The 14,164-nt window shown below is 33.8% G+C and overlaps 2 long non-coding RNA genes across 4 annotated transcripts in view; both read left to right on the forward strand.

Moving 5' to 3' along the window:
- Positions 1-2,552, forward strand: part of LOC306661811 — a 49,657-nt gene extending 47,105 nt beyond the window's left edge. Inside the window, exon 4 of the long non-coding RNA XR_013763965.1 lies at positions 1,221-2,552. This is a non-coding gene — a long non-coding RNA (uncharacterized lncRNA). The remainder of the gene's footprint in view (positions 1-1,220) is intronic.
- Positions 1-14,164, forward strand: part of LOC306661810 — a 167,301-nt gene that overhangs the window by 132,598 nt on the left and 20,539 nt on the right. For all 3 annotated transcript variants that reach the window (XR_013763962.1, XR_013763963.1, XR_013763964.1), the window contains exon 3: positions 2,563-2,639. This is a non-coding gene — a long non-coding RNA (uncharacterized lncRNA). The remainder of the gene's footprint in view (positions 1-2,562; positions 2,640-14,164) is intronic.

Consider the following 14,164-nt stretch of genomic DNA (forward strand, 5'->3'; position numbering starts at 1 on the left):
CCTGTCTTTTAGAAATATATGTAAATCTCCCTAAAAGCTAAAAACATCTCTGACTAGCTTTCTAACTCAGAAATATTTTTCTCAATGGCCTAAAATCATCTCTTTGAAATGTAATTACTGAAGAAGAAATCACCCCTGTCTTCCAGTTTCTGTGGGAGTTTAGGACTCTAATTTCAGTAATAAGTTACTCCACATTGCAAAACTACCTCTTGTCATTGACATGGGAAGTGTATTTTTCCACTAGACAAAGCTAATTTAACAAACACACACGATCATTCAAACTATCAAGTGAATTTAGAATGAACTATGGTGACAAATGGTGCTGCTAAGTCCTCTTACTTGAGGACTGGTTGCTTTTTATCTTGAGAACATGTATGTGATGGGTTGAATTTGCGTATCTGAATAAAAGGTGAGAGTTCTGTTTCTGCAATCCCATAACAAATATCCTGCAATTCACATCACTTCTGCTTTAATGCCTATTCAATGATAAAATTGTTTTCTTTCTCTTCTAACTTTATGGAGAGGTTTTCTGAGTTGTCAGGAGATTTTGTTTTTAATTTTCTTACCCAAACACAAACAATAGAGACCACTCAGGTTTTTAACGGAGTAAGGGGATGTAGTCAAAATCTCAGATAGCTTAAAGATTCCAAAAGATGACTGGCGAAATTGGATTGGAAACCATCATAATATGACCATTAAATCTGGGCAGGCAAGTTTTATAGCTTGACATGCAAAATAAGAAATGACCTAAAATTAAGGATGTTTTTCAAAACACATTGGGCAGTCAGAAATACCTAGTTTCGACTATATCCTCCAAGATCTGTTCTTTATGTACATTATTTCCAAATGGAACCATTGTTAAGTTATGTAAAGTATCTGGGTTGACTATGTATATAAAAGCAGACAATATATGAAAAAATTCTGTCTTGAATATTTTTTCTTAAAAAATTTTATTGAATTATGACATACACACAAATAAATTACAACCCTAAGGATAATCAAAGCTAATGTTAACCACTATAGAGCCAGGCACCTTTAGGTACAAACTCCTGTAATTATGGGGAATAGAGCTACTGCCCCCTTAAAAAATTGTTAATGCATCTTGAAATTGTTCTTTCTTTTTGTTTGAGGCAAAACTGTTCGGAGGAATTCTATGAGGAAACAACCAAAGTAACTGCATTACTCTGACTCTGTATTTTTTTAATTTTTTTATTTTTTAGGAAACCTACGGTAAACTTGATTCATTATACTGCTAAAATGAGCTTGTCCAAAAGTGTGTGAGTCTATGAGCTTGAACTGACTGTGCCCAGGAATATTTCCTTCATGTTGTGGTTTGGAACTTGTGATCTATAACCATAAACTGAGAATGCTCAGGAAAGTGCCTATCCTTATACTCGCTTTCTAATATGTAAATCTGTAGGTTTCTTAATGAAATTCCCACCTTTTGGAAGCGGAGAACAGGGTTTGAAATAACCCTAGTGCTCTCTTTATTCTCTGTGATCATTAAATCTATGTCCTTTCTTTTATCTCCTGGTTGTACATTTTGGTTTTCAACTCACAAAAATACAAACCCACGGTGTTCAGTTATAGTCATACTAATGCAAATACATCCCAGGTCAAGAACTAGAACACTGCCAAAACCCAAAAGTATTGTATTGCCCCTAGATGTCTCCTGCAGTAAGTCACTCATCCCTTCTCAATCCCAATTTTTAATATCATAGATAATTTTTCCACTGTTTCTGAGTTTATATAATTGGAATCACATCCAATTGTGACAATCCAATTGTGTTATTGCACAAACCCTTTCATGTCTGTTTTTGCTCAAAATTATGTTTGTGAGAAGATGTTTATGAATGTATAGCTAGAGTTCATTAATTTCATTGCTATATGGTGTTTCACTTATAGGAATACACCACAGGTTATTTGTTCACTTTGATGTTGACAGACTTTATTTTCTGTTTGAGGCTACAATACATAAAGCTGCTATAACTATTTTGAAAATATCTTTAGGTGCACAGGTACATGCAATCTATTCAATGTATAGGAGTAGAATTGCTGGGTCACAGATCAACTTTAGTAGGTTACTGCTTTCAAAATGGCTCTACCAATTTACACACCTACTAACTCTTTCTGAAAAGAGTTCTGATGACTTCATATATTCACCAAAACTTAGTTACAAGTCTTTACATATAAAAATATATTAACTATATATATATTAATTTTAGTCAAATTAACAATATTTAATAGTCTCATTGAGTTTTTCAAATTTGCCAGATTGTTAACATGGACATCTTTCATGTTATTTTTATAGCCTTTCTTGAAAGAATATCCTTTTTGCACATTTTATGATTGGGTTTTCTTTTCTTATCAATTTGAAGAAATTATTTATTCTGCATACAAATAAATTGTTTACATGTATTGCATTGTCTTGTCTCATTATATAGTCTGATTTTTACACTTTTTTTTCTTTTTGGTACCAGGGATTGAACCTGGGGGCCCTCAAACACAACCAAGTCCCCAACCCTTTCTAAATTATTATTATTATTTTTTATTTCGAGACAGAGTCTCAGTAAGTTACTGAGGCTGGCTTTGAACTTGGAATCCTCCTACCTCAGCCTCCCTAGCCTCTGGGATTACAGGTAAGTGCCACTGTGTGCATTGATCTGTATACTCTTAATGGTATATTTTGATAAACAGAATTTTTAATTTATACCATTTTCTAATTTATCAGTCTTTTATAATATGTATGTATGCATTTATAAACATTTATTTAGAACTTATTTTTTCAATCATTGTATAGTTTTAGATTTAGTCCTATGTATTTAACTTTTTGTTTGTAGTATCTTTAAAATTTCATTTTTTTGATCATTGTTGCTGATGTATAGAAGTGAATATTTTTCTCTTCCTGGACTTTATAACCAGTACATTTTCTAAATTTACTTATTAGTTCTGTCATCTGTATATCATACTAACATTATTTACATTCATTAGCATTGATTCTTTAATGATGTGCAATAGAGTTCATTTAGTAATAGTAAACACAGAATTAGACAATACTAATGACTGCAAAATGTTTCATACTATTAATTTATTATAGCGGAGTGGTTAAGATGGGGACTATAGTCAGATTCTTGGCCTTTAGTCCACATTTCATCAGTTGCTTCCAGAATGACTTTATTAATATCACTTAACCTCCCTATATCTTACTTTTATTTAAGGAAGCTTCTTGCATCTGTGCTGTTCTTACAAACATTATTCCTGTGAATGCTCTTGAGAATACTTCCTTGTTTATATATGTGTGTAAATGGGTGAGGAATTTCATATTCAAATATTTCTCCAAAAGCATTGTACTAATTTCTTTCCTACCAGCAATTTATAAGCGTTTTTATTACTTCACATTTTTGCCAGTACTTGGTAATGGAAATCTATAAAAAACTTTGAACCAACAAGAATTTGAAAATATTGCAACCTAAGTATTAGCAAATCTAAACTATTATAAATAGCATCTTGTCATTGTTGCAATTGACATTTTTATCATTATAAATGAGTTAAAGAAACTTTGCACATGACCAATAGATATTTGGATTTTCTGTGAATTGGCTGTTCATTTTTTGTCTTTTTTGATATTGGGTCACTTTTCTTTTTCCTATCAATTTAAAGAAATTTTAAAAATGTGTCGCATACTTACTCTTTTTGGGTTATATGAATTGTAAATATCTTCTTTCAGTTTGTGGTTACTTTCTCACTTTGTTTATACATATTTTTGTTTTATAGAAAAATCATATTTCATATTGTTTTGTACATGTTCCTCTTCCATAAAAAATCTTTCCCATCCTGAAATACTAAGATAGTCTTACACACTTTATTCTATTTTTAAAGAAATGATGTTTATGCATATATCTTTAATGCAACTAAAACTTTTTTGTGTGTATAATTTGAGGTTAGGATCTAAGTTCATTTTGTTTTCAACTGAAAGACCACTTACCCCAGACCTATTTATTGAAGTCTTCATTTTTCTACTGATTTGTCATTACTCTGTTTTAGATCAAGTTCTAAAAAATATGACTCCATTTCTGAACACTTTAGAGTTTCACTCGTCTTTTTGTTCATCCTTGTATAAATCCTACATTATTTTGTATAAATCCTACATTATCTTATTCATTGTGATGCTATAATATGACTCTTAGGTGTCACTGCCCCTCCCACACTGATATTCTTCTTAATAATATCTTGCCCAGTTTTGGATCTTGAACTTTTCATAAATACTTTAGAATATATTTTTCAAGTTTCCCCCAAAAAAACAAAACAAAACGAAAAAAATGCAGATGACCCATTTAAATGTCAAGAGGAATTGTTTTGGTTCTAGATATAAATTGGGAGAGAATTGACATCTTTCCAATATTCAGTCTCTAATTCATAGTATATCCATTCACAGATTTGGAATTCCATGAAAATGTTGCTATATCTTAACTAAATAAGTTGTAGTTTTCCTTGCTATGGTAAAGTTGAATTTCACATCCAATTTCATCTTTTCTAATATTTGGATTTATTTTGACATAATCATACATGCATGTAATATCATGTGCTCCAATTCAGTTCCCCTTCCTCCCTACCCTGTGCCCCTTTTTCTATGCTACTGGTCTTCCTTCTCTTTATGTATTATTTTTTAAATTGATGCTTTATAGATATACACAAAAGTGAAATTCACTATGGTATGTATATGGCATATATGTACATGGCATAATTTGTCAATTTCCTTCCACAGTTCTTCCCATCCCTTCTCCCTCACCCTTTATCTACTTCCTCTACTCCACTGATCTCCCTTCTATTTTCTTGAGATACCCTCCCCATTCTTTTTGGTTTTAGTTTGGTTCTAGCTTCTGCATATGAAAGAAAACCGTTGACCCTTGACTTTGTGAATCTGTCTGATTTTACTTAGCATGATGTTCTTCATTTCCACTCATTTACCAGCAAATGCCTTAATTTCACTCTTCTTTATGGCTGAATAAAACTCCATTGTGTATGTATACCACACTTATATCCATTTATCTGTTGATGGGTGCCTGGACTGGTTCCATAATTTGGCTACTATGAATTGCATTGCTATAAATATTGCCTGTATCACTATAGTATGCTGATTTTAGTTCTTTTGAATAAATACCAAGGAGTGGGGCAGGTAGGTCATATTGTGGTTCCATTCCTAGTTTTTTTAGGCATCTTTATACTACTTTCCAAAGTGGTAGTACAAATTTGCAGTCCCATCACCAATATATGGTGTACCATTTTCCCCCACATCTTCACCAGCATTTATTATTATTTATATTCTTGATTATTACCATTCTTAATGGACTGAGATGAAATTTCAATGTAGTTTTGATTCATATTTCAGTGTTTGGTAGTGATGTTAAATTTTTTTTTCATTTATTTGTTGGCCACTTGTATTTCTTCTTTTCAGAAGTGTCTGCTTAGTTCTTTTCATTTATTGACTGGGTTATTGTGTGTGTGTAAGTGTTGTTAAAGTTTTAGAGTTCTCATGCAGTCTTATTGGAGAAGTAGCTGGCAAAATTTTTCCTCCATTCTCTAGGCTCGCTCTTCATGCCCTTAATTGTTTCCTTTGTTGTATGAAGCTTTTTGATTTGATGCCACCCAACATTAATTCTTGGTTTTATTTCTTGAGTGGTCTTATTAAGGAAGTTGATGCTTGTGCCAATAGTTTGGAGTGTTGAACCTATGTTTTCTTCTAGCAGTTGCAAAAACAAGCCCTACTCAATATGAAGAATAAAAAATACTCCAAAACAATACTACTTATTTCAATACATCTTTTTTTCTCAATATATTGATTATATTTATGTTTTATTTTGAGTATTAAGTAGTCTGTCACTTACCTATTACTTTGAAAATAATCTGCTTTGCCTATTATTTCCTTTAGGAGCCTTGCTTTTTCTTTCTTCTGCTTAATATTTATGTTTTTAACTGTAGATTTATTTTTTACTTTTTATATAATTTATGCTACTTAATCTGAGCTATCATTTTTTTATTATGTAAGGAAAATTCTCCAAGATTATGCTTTTGAATATTACTTTTATCTCATCCCCAATTCTTTTTTAATTTTAAAATTTTATATTAACCATACATTAGCTTTTCTAACTTTAACTTATATAGACCTACTTCACTCTCTTATACTGCATGTTTATTTTCATGTTCTGCTAAATTATGAGTAATTTTCTCGATCCTCAAATTCATCAATTTCCTTTTCAGGTCTATTTAGCCCATTTAATCATGTTTTGACTATAATTATAATATTTTTCAATATTAAAGTTTCTTCTAATTGAATGTGATTGCTGTTTTATACCCCTTTTATATTATTTTTGTACTTTTTATTGAATGTGACTATTTTATACTATTGATCAAGTTTTTGATTAATTTTATGTTTTTGATTAATTTTTATGTTTTAGTCATTTTAAACTCATTATATTGTCTAGATCTCATAGTTCTACTGTTGTTAGTTCTTGAGTGTTTCTTACTGTAAACTTTTGGGTCTGCTGGTTCACACAAAGGTTTGAGTACTATTTTTTAATATCACTCATGTTGGGTTGAATTCTGTTTTATAGGTTTAGTGGTAGAAAATCTTTAGTGGAAGTTTGCAGAAAAGCTTTGGGGGCTGTGAAGAGGGCATGTCCCTTGAGAAAGGTCCCCTCCCCATCTATGCTTTATGCTTTGTAGGTACTACAGCTATCTCAGCAACTCAGACTGCACTTAATGTTGACTTCTTGAAATAGGGTTCCCAGAACATACTTGAAATTCAGGCCTTAGGCCCACTGTGCTCATGAATTTCCATGAGATTTTTAATTTTTCTGACCAGAGCCCAGGCAAAAACTGGCAAACACTGTTTGTGGTCTTCCTCTATCTGTAAGAATATTTTTGTTTTTTGATTTCACTCGTTTATTGAGTTTTCATTCAAAGTGGGGTTGTTAGTAACAATTCCCTAAGGCCTCTTTGCTTGTCCGTGTGTGTGTGTGTGTGTGTGTGTGAGTGTGTGTGTCTGTGTGTTTTACTAAAGCTTCTAGGTTACTGAACTCAGAATCCTTTAGTGTATCACAGTGTCAACTCATCACTATAATTATATGTTTATCTCTGAAGATTTTCCTAATGGTCAGTTTTTTCTTTACTGACAATCTCAGTCTCTTTCCTTTTTTCTAACACAGATACACAAACACACACACACACACACACACACACACATGCACACGCCGCTATATTTATGCATTTCTGAAGATTTTGTGTTTATATTGCTCACAGGCTTACCTGTGGCTTCTTTCTGCTGAATTGGGGAGAGAAAGAGAAGAGTGAAACTTATTTGCTTGCTAGAGGGATTCCAGTGGACCTCCTAGAATGAGAGCACAGGATTTTATCACTTAAAGCAGCCATCTCCTGGATTAGCTGTTTACTACAAGGGAATCAATTTTGTGACCCTTTTCTAGTTCCTTAAAGAAGATCACATATGAAATGATATTGCATCCAAAATCCATAAATAAAGGAGCAGCAGTTTATGTATTCTTATTAAAAGTCTTGGATTTTCTAGGCAGTTTGTAAATTTCCTGGTCAAATAAAGTCACTGCAATAACTTGCAAGAAGGATGACTACAGCAGATAAGATACACACCAGCCAACCCATCTAACATTTCAGTAAGAGAAAGGGGCCAAAGTGCTAAATAACCATTTTGCTCAGAATTTCCTCCTTGATTTCCTCCTTGGCTGTGCCTCTGATGGCTTGGGGAGTTGGGAAGACTTCTGTTAAATTACACAACTCTTTTTTTTTTTTTTTTTTTTTTTTTCTTTTTTACTGTGATTCACACCCCAGCATTAGGTTCTTTTAATCACTGTTCTCTCAAATGTTAGTGGTGGGTTTTATAAGCCACACTCCCTCTGCACTAAATCAAAATGTGTATTATTTGCTGAGATTAGAAGTTATCAGATATCTTCCTACCTTCACAAGGTCTTTTTATTAAGTTACTATGTTCAGTTAGCTATTATTTTTCTGCTTGAAAAACCTAATAGCATTATTCAATGAGACTATTTCATTTTTAATGAACTAAATGTCTTTTGTCTGGACTTTCGCAAAGCAATGTTTTGCCACATATCTTGTAAGGATGAATTCTAAATATATGGCTTAGTTTATGTAAGAGGGGAGCTGTATGACCCTTTGTTCTTCTGGGTTAATGGCAATCTGAAGATATTAGGGTTATGAAGGAATAAGAAATAAAAAGAAAAGCTCAATTTATTTTTCCTCTATATTAATAGCAGAAGGTATCCCTCAATCAACCCAGTAGCCTTTGATTTCATATGGAAATATCCATAAATCAAGGGGTAAAATGAATTAGGTGCTAGAATATGAACATTTTACAAAGAAGAGAAACTATGTTAATACTCATTTATCCCTTTCTGCATCTTAGAAATTTTTGGGTCATATATTCTATGAGGCATAAAAATCTACAAATAAGTAAGGTGGAACTTTTCTCAAGGAACTCATGGTTTTGTAAGAGAACATAATAAATACACTCTCAATCATATACACACACGTGCGCGCGCACACACACACGGACACATCTATCCAAAATAATCAGGAGAAGATTCATGATTGAGCTTAATGGAATTATTATTTGGAAAAAGAAGGAAAAAATTCTAGGCAGAGGAACAATATTTATATTTAAGAATAATGCTACAGTAAAAATAAAGGTGATATTCAGAGAAACGTAGGCAGTTTGTAACTTCTGAAGGGTAAGGTGCATATCAGAAGAGAAGGAAAAATTTAGAATAGAACAGGCAGAGGGTTAAAACATAAAGGTTCTTGTGTAAGGAGCTATAAAGCTGTGACTTCAATTGTTCAGATAATGGAGCTACTCAATAATATTAAGGAGAGAGATTACATTATAACGTTACTTGAATTCATCAGACTCTTAGACATGATTTCCCGGAGTAGTACTAGACCTTGTCAATAAATAGAACCACTTTAAAGTCTCAATTTCATGTATCCTGTTCTTAGCACACTTCCTATAAGGACAGTTCACTCTTAGTCCAGAAGTCTTTCTCTAACAGTGGGATCTTTTAATCCACTGGTGTCATTCCCATTTAGTTGTCCCTCAACTGCTTAAAGTCTTCACTTCCTTTCTTACCTGGGAGGAATTTCATGGTTGATCACTATTATAACACTTTTGCATTTAATTCTGCCCTTTGACCTTACTTTTCTTGCTTGGACTAGCTTGAAAAATCTTCAGCCTTGATTAAATTTGACCCTGCTTGTAATTCCATGCCTGCCTTGTAGTGTGGCCAAAGAAACAAATCATGCTGACTGGTCTTGCCGTCAATACATGGCCATGAAGTTCAAGTGCACTCCCTGGAATATACTGTGTGCCCAGAGGCTATTCTCATTTCATATCTTCTATCTGTATACCCAAGTGTCTCCTTCCTCATCCTCAGTCTCAAGTTGCTTTCTGTTTCATTGAGTAATTGAAGCAATCAGAAAGAGATCTTTCAGAAACCCCTATTGCCACTTCTCTGTCTTCTGCACTCGCATTCAACATACTCTATTTTTCTGCATTTTACCATAGATGGAATTTTTGTGATACTATCTAAAACCATGTTTTCACTTCGCACACCACTTCTTTGTCCTTTTAAATGGCTAATTCTCAAAGTGCAATTCCTTTCCTCCTATTCTTTCTGAAATATACTCCTGTCAAAATTACCTTCACCTTTCCATCAAAATTGCTTTTTGGACTCATTGATGACTTCCATGTGGGTACAATTCTTGTTGTCATACAAGATTTAATCACCTTGCCTTATTTAAAGGCAGCATTGGCATTGTGGTTGCTCCTTTTTCCTTAATACACTATTTTTCACATGGACTACAACAACCACATATCTTTGTTTTTGTCCTACTTCACTGGACAGTCCTTTTAAGTCTCCTTTTCAGGTAAAATAGAGAGCAAGACTTTTATTTTTTGTGAAAGACATCTGCATATTTGTGCTTCATGGGAACAAATTTTTCAGAAGTTAAAAGTAATGACATAGGAAAGTATGGTGGTTAATTTTATTTATCATCCTGACTGGGTTAAGGCATATTCAGATAGCTGGTAAATCATTATTTTGGGTGTATCTATGTGCACATTGGAAGAGAGCAGCATTTGATTACTAGGTACACTGAGTAAAGATCTGCTGTAATCATGGTGGGCAGCCATTGTCCAGACCATTGAGTGTCCATATATAGTCATATATCACTTAACTATAGGAACATGATCAAAGAGCAAAATCATTAGGTGATTTTGTTGTTGTGTGAACATCATAGAGTGTATTTACACAAACCTAGATAGACTGCACACTTAGGCTCCATAGCCAACAACTCCTATGCCACAAACCTTTACAGCATGTTACTATATTGAATACTGTAGGCAACTATAATACAATGGTGTTTGTATATCCAAACAAAAAAAAATTACAGTAAAAATAATGGAAATTTCCAGTTCCATTACAATCTTATGAACTGCAGTTGTATATGTTGTCATTGACTGAATTGTTTTGTGATCCATGAATAAAGAATGAAGTGTGGAAGAAGAGTAATTTTCTTCTTTCTTCTTTTCCCCTTAGACCTATAGACATTGGAGCTCTTGGTTCTTGTACCTTTAGACTTCAGGGCTTAAACCAGTGCCCTCTCCCCAAAGTGGGCTCTCCTGGTTTTTAGGCCTTTGAATCACACCACGGATATTCCTCAGTCTCCAGTTTGCAAATATGTTAAGAGATTTCTTGACCTTCATAATCAAATGGGCCAGTTCACATAATTTTCGTGTGTGTGTGTGTGTATCTATATCTATATCTATCTATCTATCTACCCATCCATATATCTCCTATCGGTTTTGTTTCTCTGGAGAACACTGAATAATGCAGTAAGCAAAGAAAGAATTGTTTTCAGCCATGTTCATGAGAATGTAAGATGGGATCAGTTCCAGGGTAAAGTAGAAAAATTGGTATTGGATAACATAACAATAAATTCACCCAAATTAACACATGGGAGAGTAGATTCGCTAGGTGGAAGGCATTGATTTGGTGGTCAAATCTAGTTATGATTGCTCTACTCTTTAAAGTATGAAAAGGTCATTCAGCTAAAGTCTGAATGGAGGAATAGGGAAGGAAGCTTGTATATATAAGCAAACTAATAACCTTATAAATCAGTGTTGTAGTCAACCCTGGAGGAACTTCCCAAATCCCAAACTCATTGTGAGTCCTCCACCCAGAAAGTCACTTGGACCATGCTAATAACATGACCAACACCAAGCATAAGAGATAAAACATTATTATTACTACTGATATCATCAATGGCTCCCAGAAAAAGAAGGAGATTTTCTAGTTAGATGTTGGTGGTGATGGGGTGATAGGAGAAGGGGCAGTATTACAGAAGGGAAAGAATTTATGTACTATTTAGGGAGCAACTACATTTTCTACTAGTCTCTATCTCATTAGAGTTGAACCCAAATCCGCACTAATAGATGTCAACCAAAAAGAGAATTAGGTTTTCTGAATTTATAGCAGTCTATTTTATAGACCACTTATCAACCTAACCCATAGCGGTTAAGGTGTGTTAGTTCAGGAGGGAGGGACCTGGGCAACTACAGGTAGTAATCTCTTGCTGGGTATTCCACAAGATGGGTCTTGTGTCAGAAGTTGTCACAAATGGGTGAGTCTTTCTCACTTTAGTCCCTAAGGTTGTGGAAGCACAAACCTATTAGATTTGTATGGTATGCTATATTCTTCACTTATTTATGAAGTTTTTCTTTTCTTTCCACCTAGTAAAATTTAAGTTTCTTGAGAGCAAGCATCTTCCCCTGTCATTTTGACAGACCACTGGTAATTCTGAATGACCAGTATCTAATGTAGTGTCTGACACTATTTGGAGTTCAATAAATATCTGTTGAAAAATATGTCATACTTTTAAAACATCATTCTGGTATTGTTTTTAGGGACTGCATAATCTGTGTGGCAAACAAGGAATAATTTTAAAGTAATTCATGTGCTCACATTTCTCAAATACATATTATAATCAGGATCCTTGGTTTTGAGTAAATATAAATATAAACTCAAATCAAACTTCAATAGAGAATTTTTTATCTTTCATTTTCTTTGCAAAACTGAGAAATCTAAAACATGAATGAATTTCAGTTATGGCTGAATCAAGGCTCCAATTTATGCCACCAGTGTTTGGATTCCATCTCTCTGGCTCTGCTTGCCATGCTCAGATTTATTCTCTACTATGTGACATGAGCAAAGGTTGCATGATGTCCCATGCAGGCATTTTCCCTTCAAGTTTGATCCAAAGGCAGGGCTGCTCCTTGGAGTTTGAATGAAGAGATAAAACTAAGGAGGAAAATGCATCATCTGTTTCAGTGGGCAAACAGACAGCAACAATTTTTGCAGTCTGTAGACATGAATGCTTTGTTCTCTCAAGCATTTAGAATGATTCATTTGTCTCCAGTGTTTCGGGAATGACTTCTGTAGCTTGTGTGTATGATAAACTCTTATTTACCTTTGAAAACCCTATTCATATTCCACCTTTTCTGTGAAATTTCAACAGTCTGGGTTCACTCAGGACAAGACTCACTATAAGTATTACAGAAAGGAGGTATTTGATCTAGGATTCTACATATGGAATGTAACACAGGATTGCGAGTAGATCTGAGTATGGTGGAATCTGGGGGACACACAGGATTGAAAGGCTAAGAGAATAGAGTTGGGATATTGGAGAAAGCTGCTGACTCAGTGGATCACAAAGTGAGAGTTCGTGGAAGGATCTGGAAACCTTCTGTATCAGTTAATCTAAAACACCAAGTGTCTTGATTTCTGTTTCACCTCTTCTTCCAGTTCTCCCATTAGATCCTCTCAGTGGCAAAGTCTAACCTGGCATTATTCAGGCAAAGTGCTTTCTGGGAAATGTAGTTACTAATTTAGAAAGAACTGATGACAATGTTACCAAGCTGACAGTCAGTTCAAAGAACTTGTGCGGTTGAGCTGCTCCTCTCCAGCATGGCCACTGAGCTACAATAGAGACAACGCCTCCTGCACTTTACCCCAGCTGTCCTTGGCTGACTTCTGCGTATTCCCTATGGAGTTGTTCTTACCTGCTTTATCTTCTACTACAATTATTTGTTCATATAATTGTTCTCCTCCTCAAGTTGTGAGTGTACTTAATTATTTTCATATCCCAAAACCTGACACATAGAAAGCCATTAAAAATGCTTGTTGATCTAGACTACTGAAATAAAAATATTTCAAAAAATTGTAAAGAAAGATCATATGTCTGTAGATAACAGAAAAATAATGGCATAAGGATATCATTGCTGGAGGTTGTGAGAAGTTTTGTTTGGAGAAGTCATATTTGATGATAAAAAACACCAAAGAAGGGTCAGGAAAATGTGGAGCCTCATTTAGGGATAGAAGCATCTAACTGGTTGGTGGTTTATATCTGTTTATTTTGAAGAAAAATGTCAAAGGCATTTGTTTTATTATGGTTGCAATTACTCAATTAGCAAAATTATCTCAACCCAAGTCTCAAAATAATGAAAAGTAACAAACAACAACACTGTGTTCTTATAAAAAGTAGTGATTTCATATTCAATAAACTTAGTTTCTTAGAAAAATAAAAGGTGGGTAGTTTGTCTTTAAGTATTTGTTTAGCAATATGTATTTTACTAAAACTGGTTGGGTCATCCATCATATATTTAGCTTGCTTTTAATATTTCCATTTTTAATCCATTCTGTCTTTAATTCTGTTTTGCAAAGGCATTGAAGATACATCAGGAAACATATATTCCAAGGCCAAAAGTTTTTTTTTTTTTTTTTTTTTTTTTTTTTAACAAGTCTCTCTGTCTTGGAGCATTTATCCTTGTTGATATTGCATTGTTTTAGAATTTGAGTCCTAATTTTAATTCTGAATTCTGTCAATAATTTGGCTAACTTTGTCCAAGTAACTTTTCAATCCAGTGCATGAGTATAAAGGTAGACACCTGATCTCACTCATTTGGAAAGCACTTTGTACTCCCGAAGCAAAATATACTATGTAAACCCAAAGTTTCTTTCTCTTCTAGAAGTGAATTAAAAGTTTAAAAAAAAAAAATCCAAGT

Source organism: Sciurus vulgaris, assembly GCF_902686455.1.
Source record: "Sciurus vulgaris genome assembly, chromosome: 5".
NCBI lineage: Eukaryota > Metazoa > Chordata > Mammalia > Rodentia > Sciuridae > Sciurus > Sciurus vulgaris.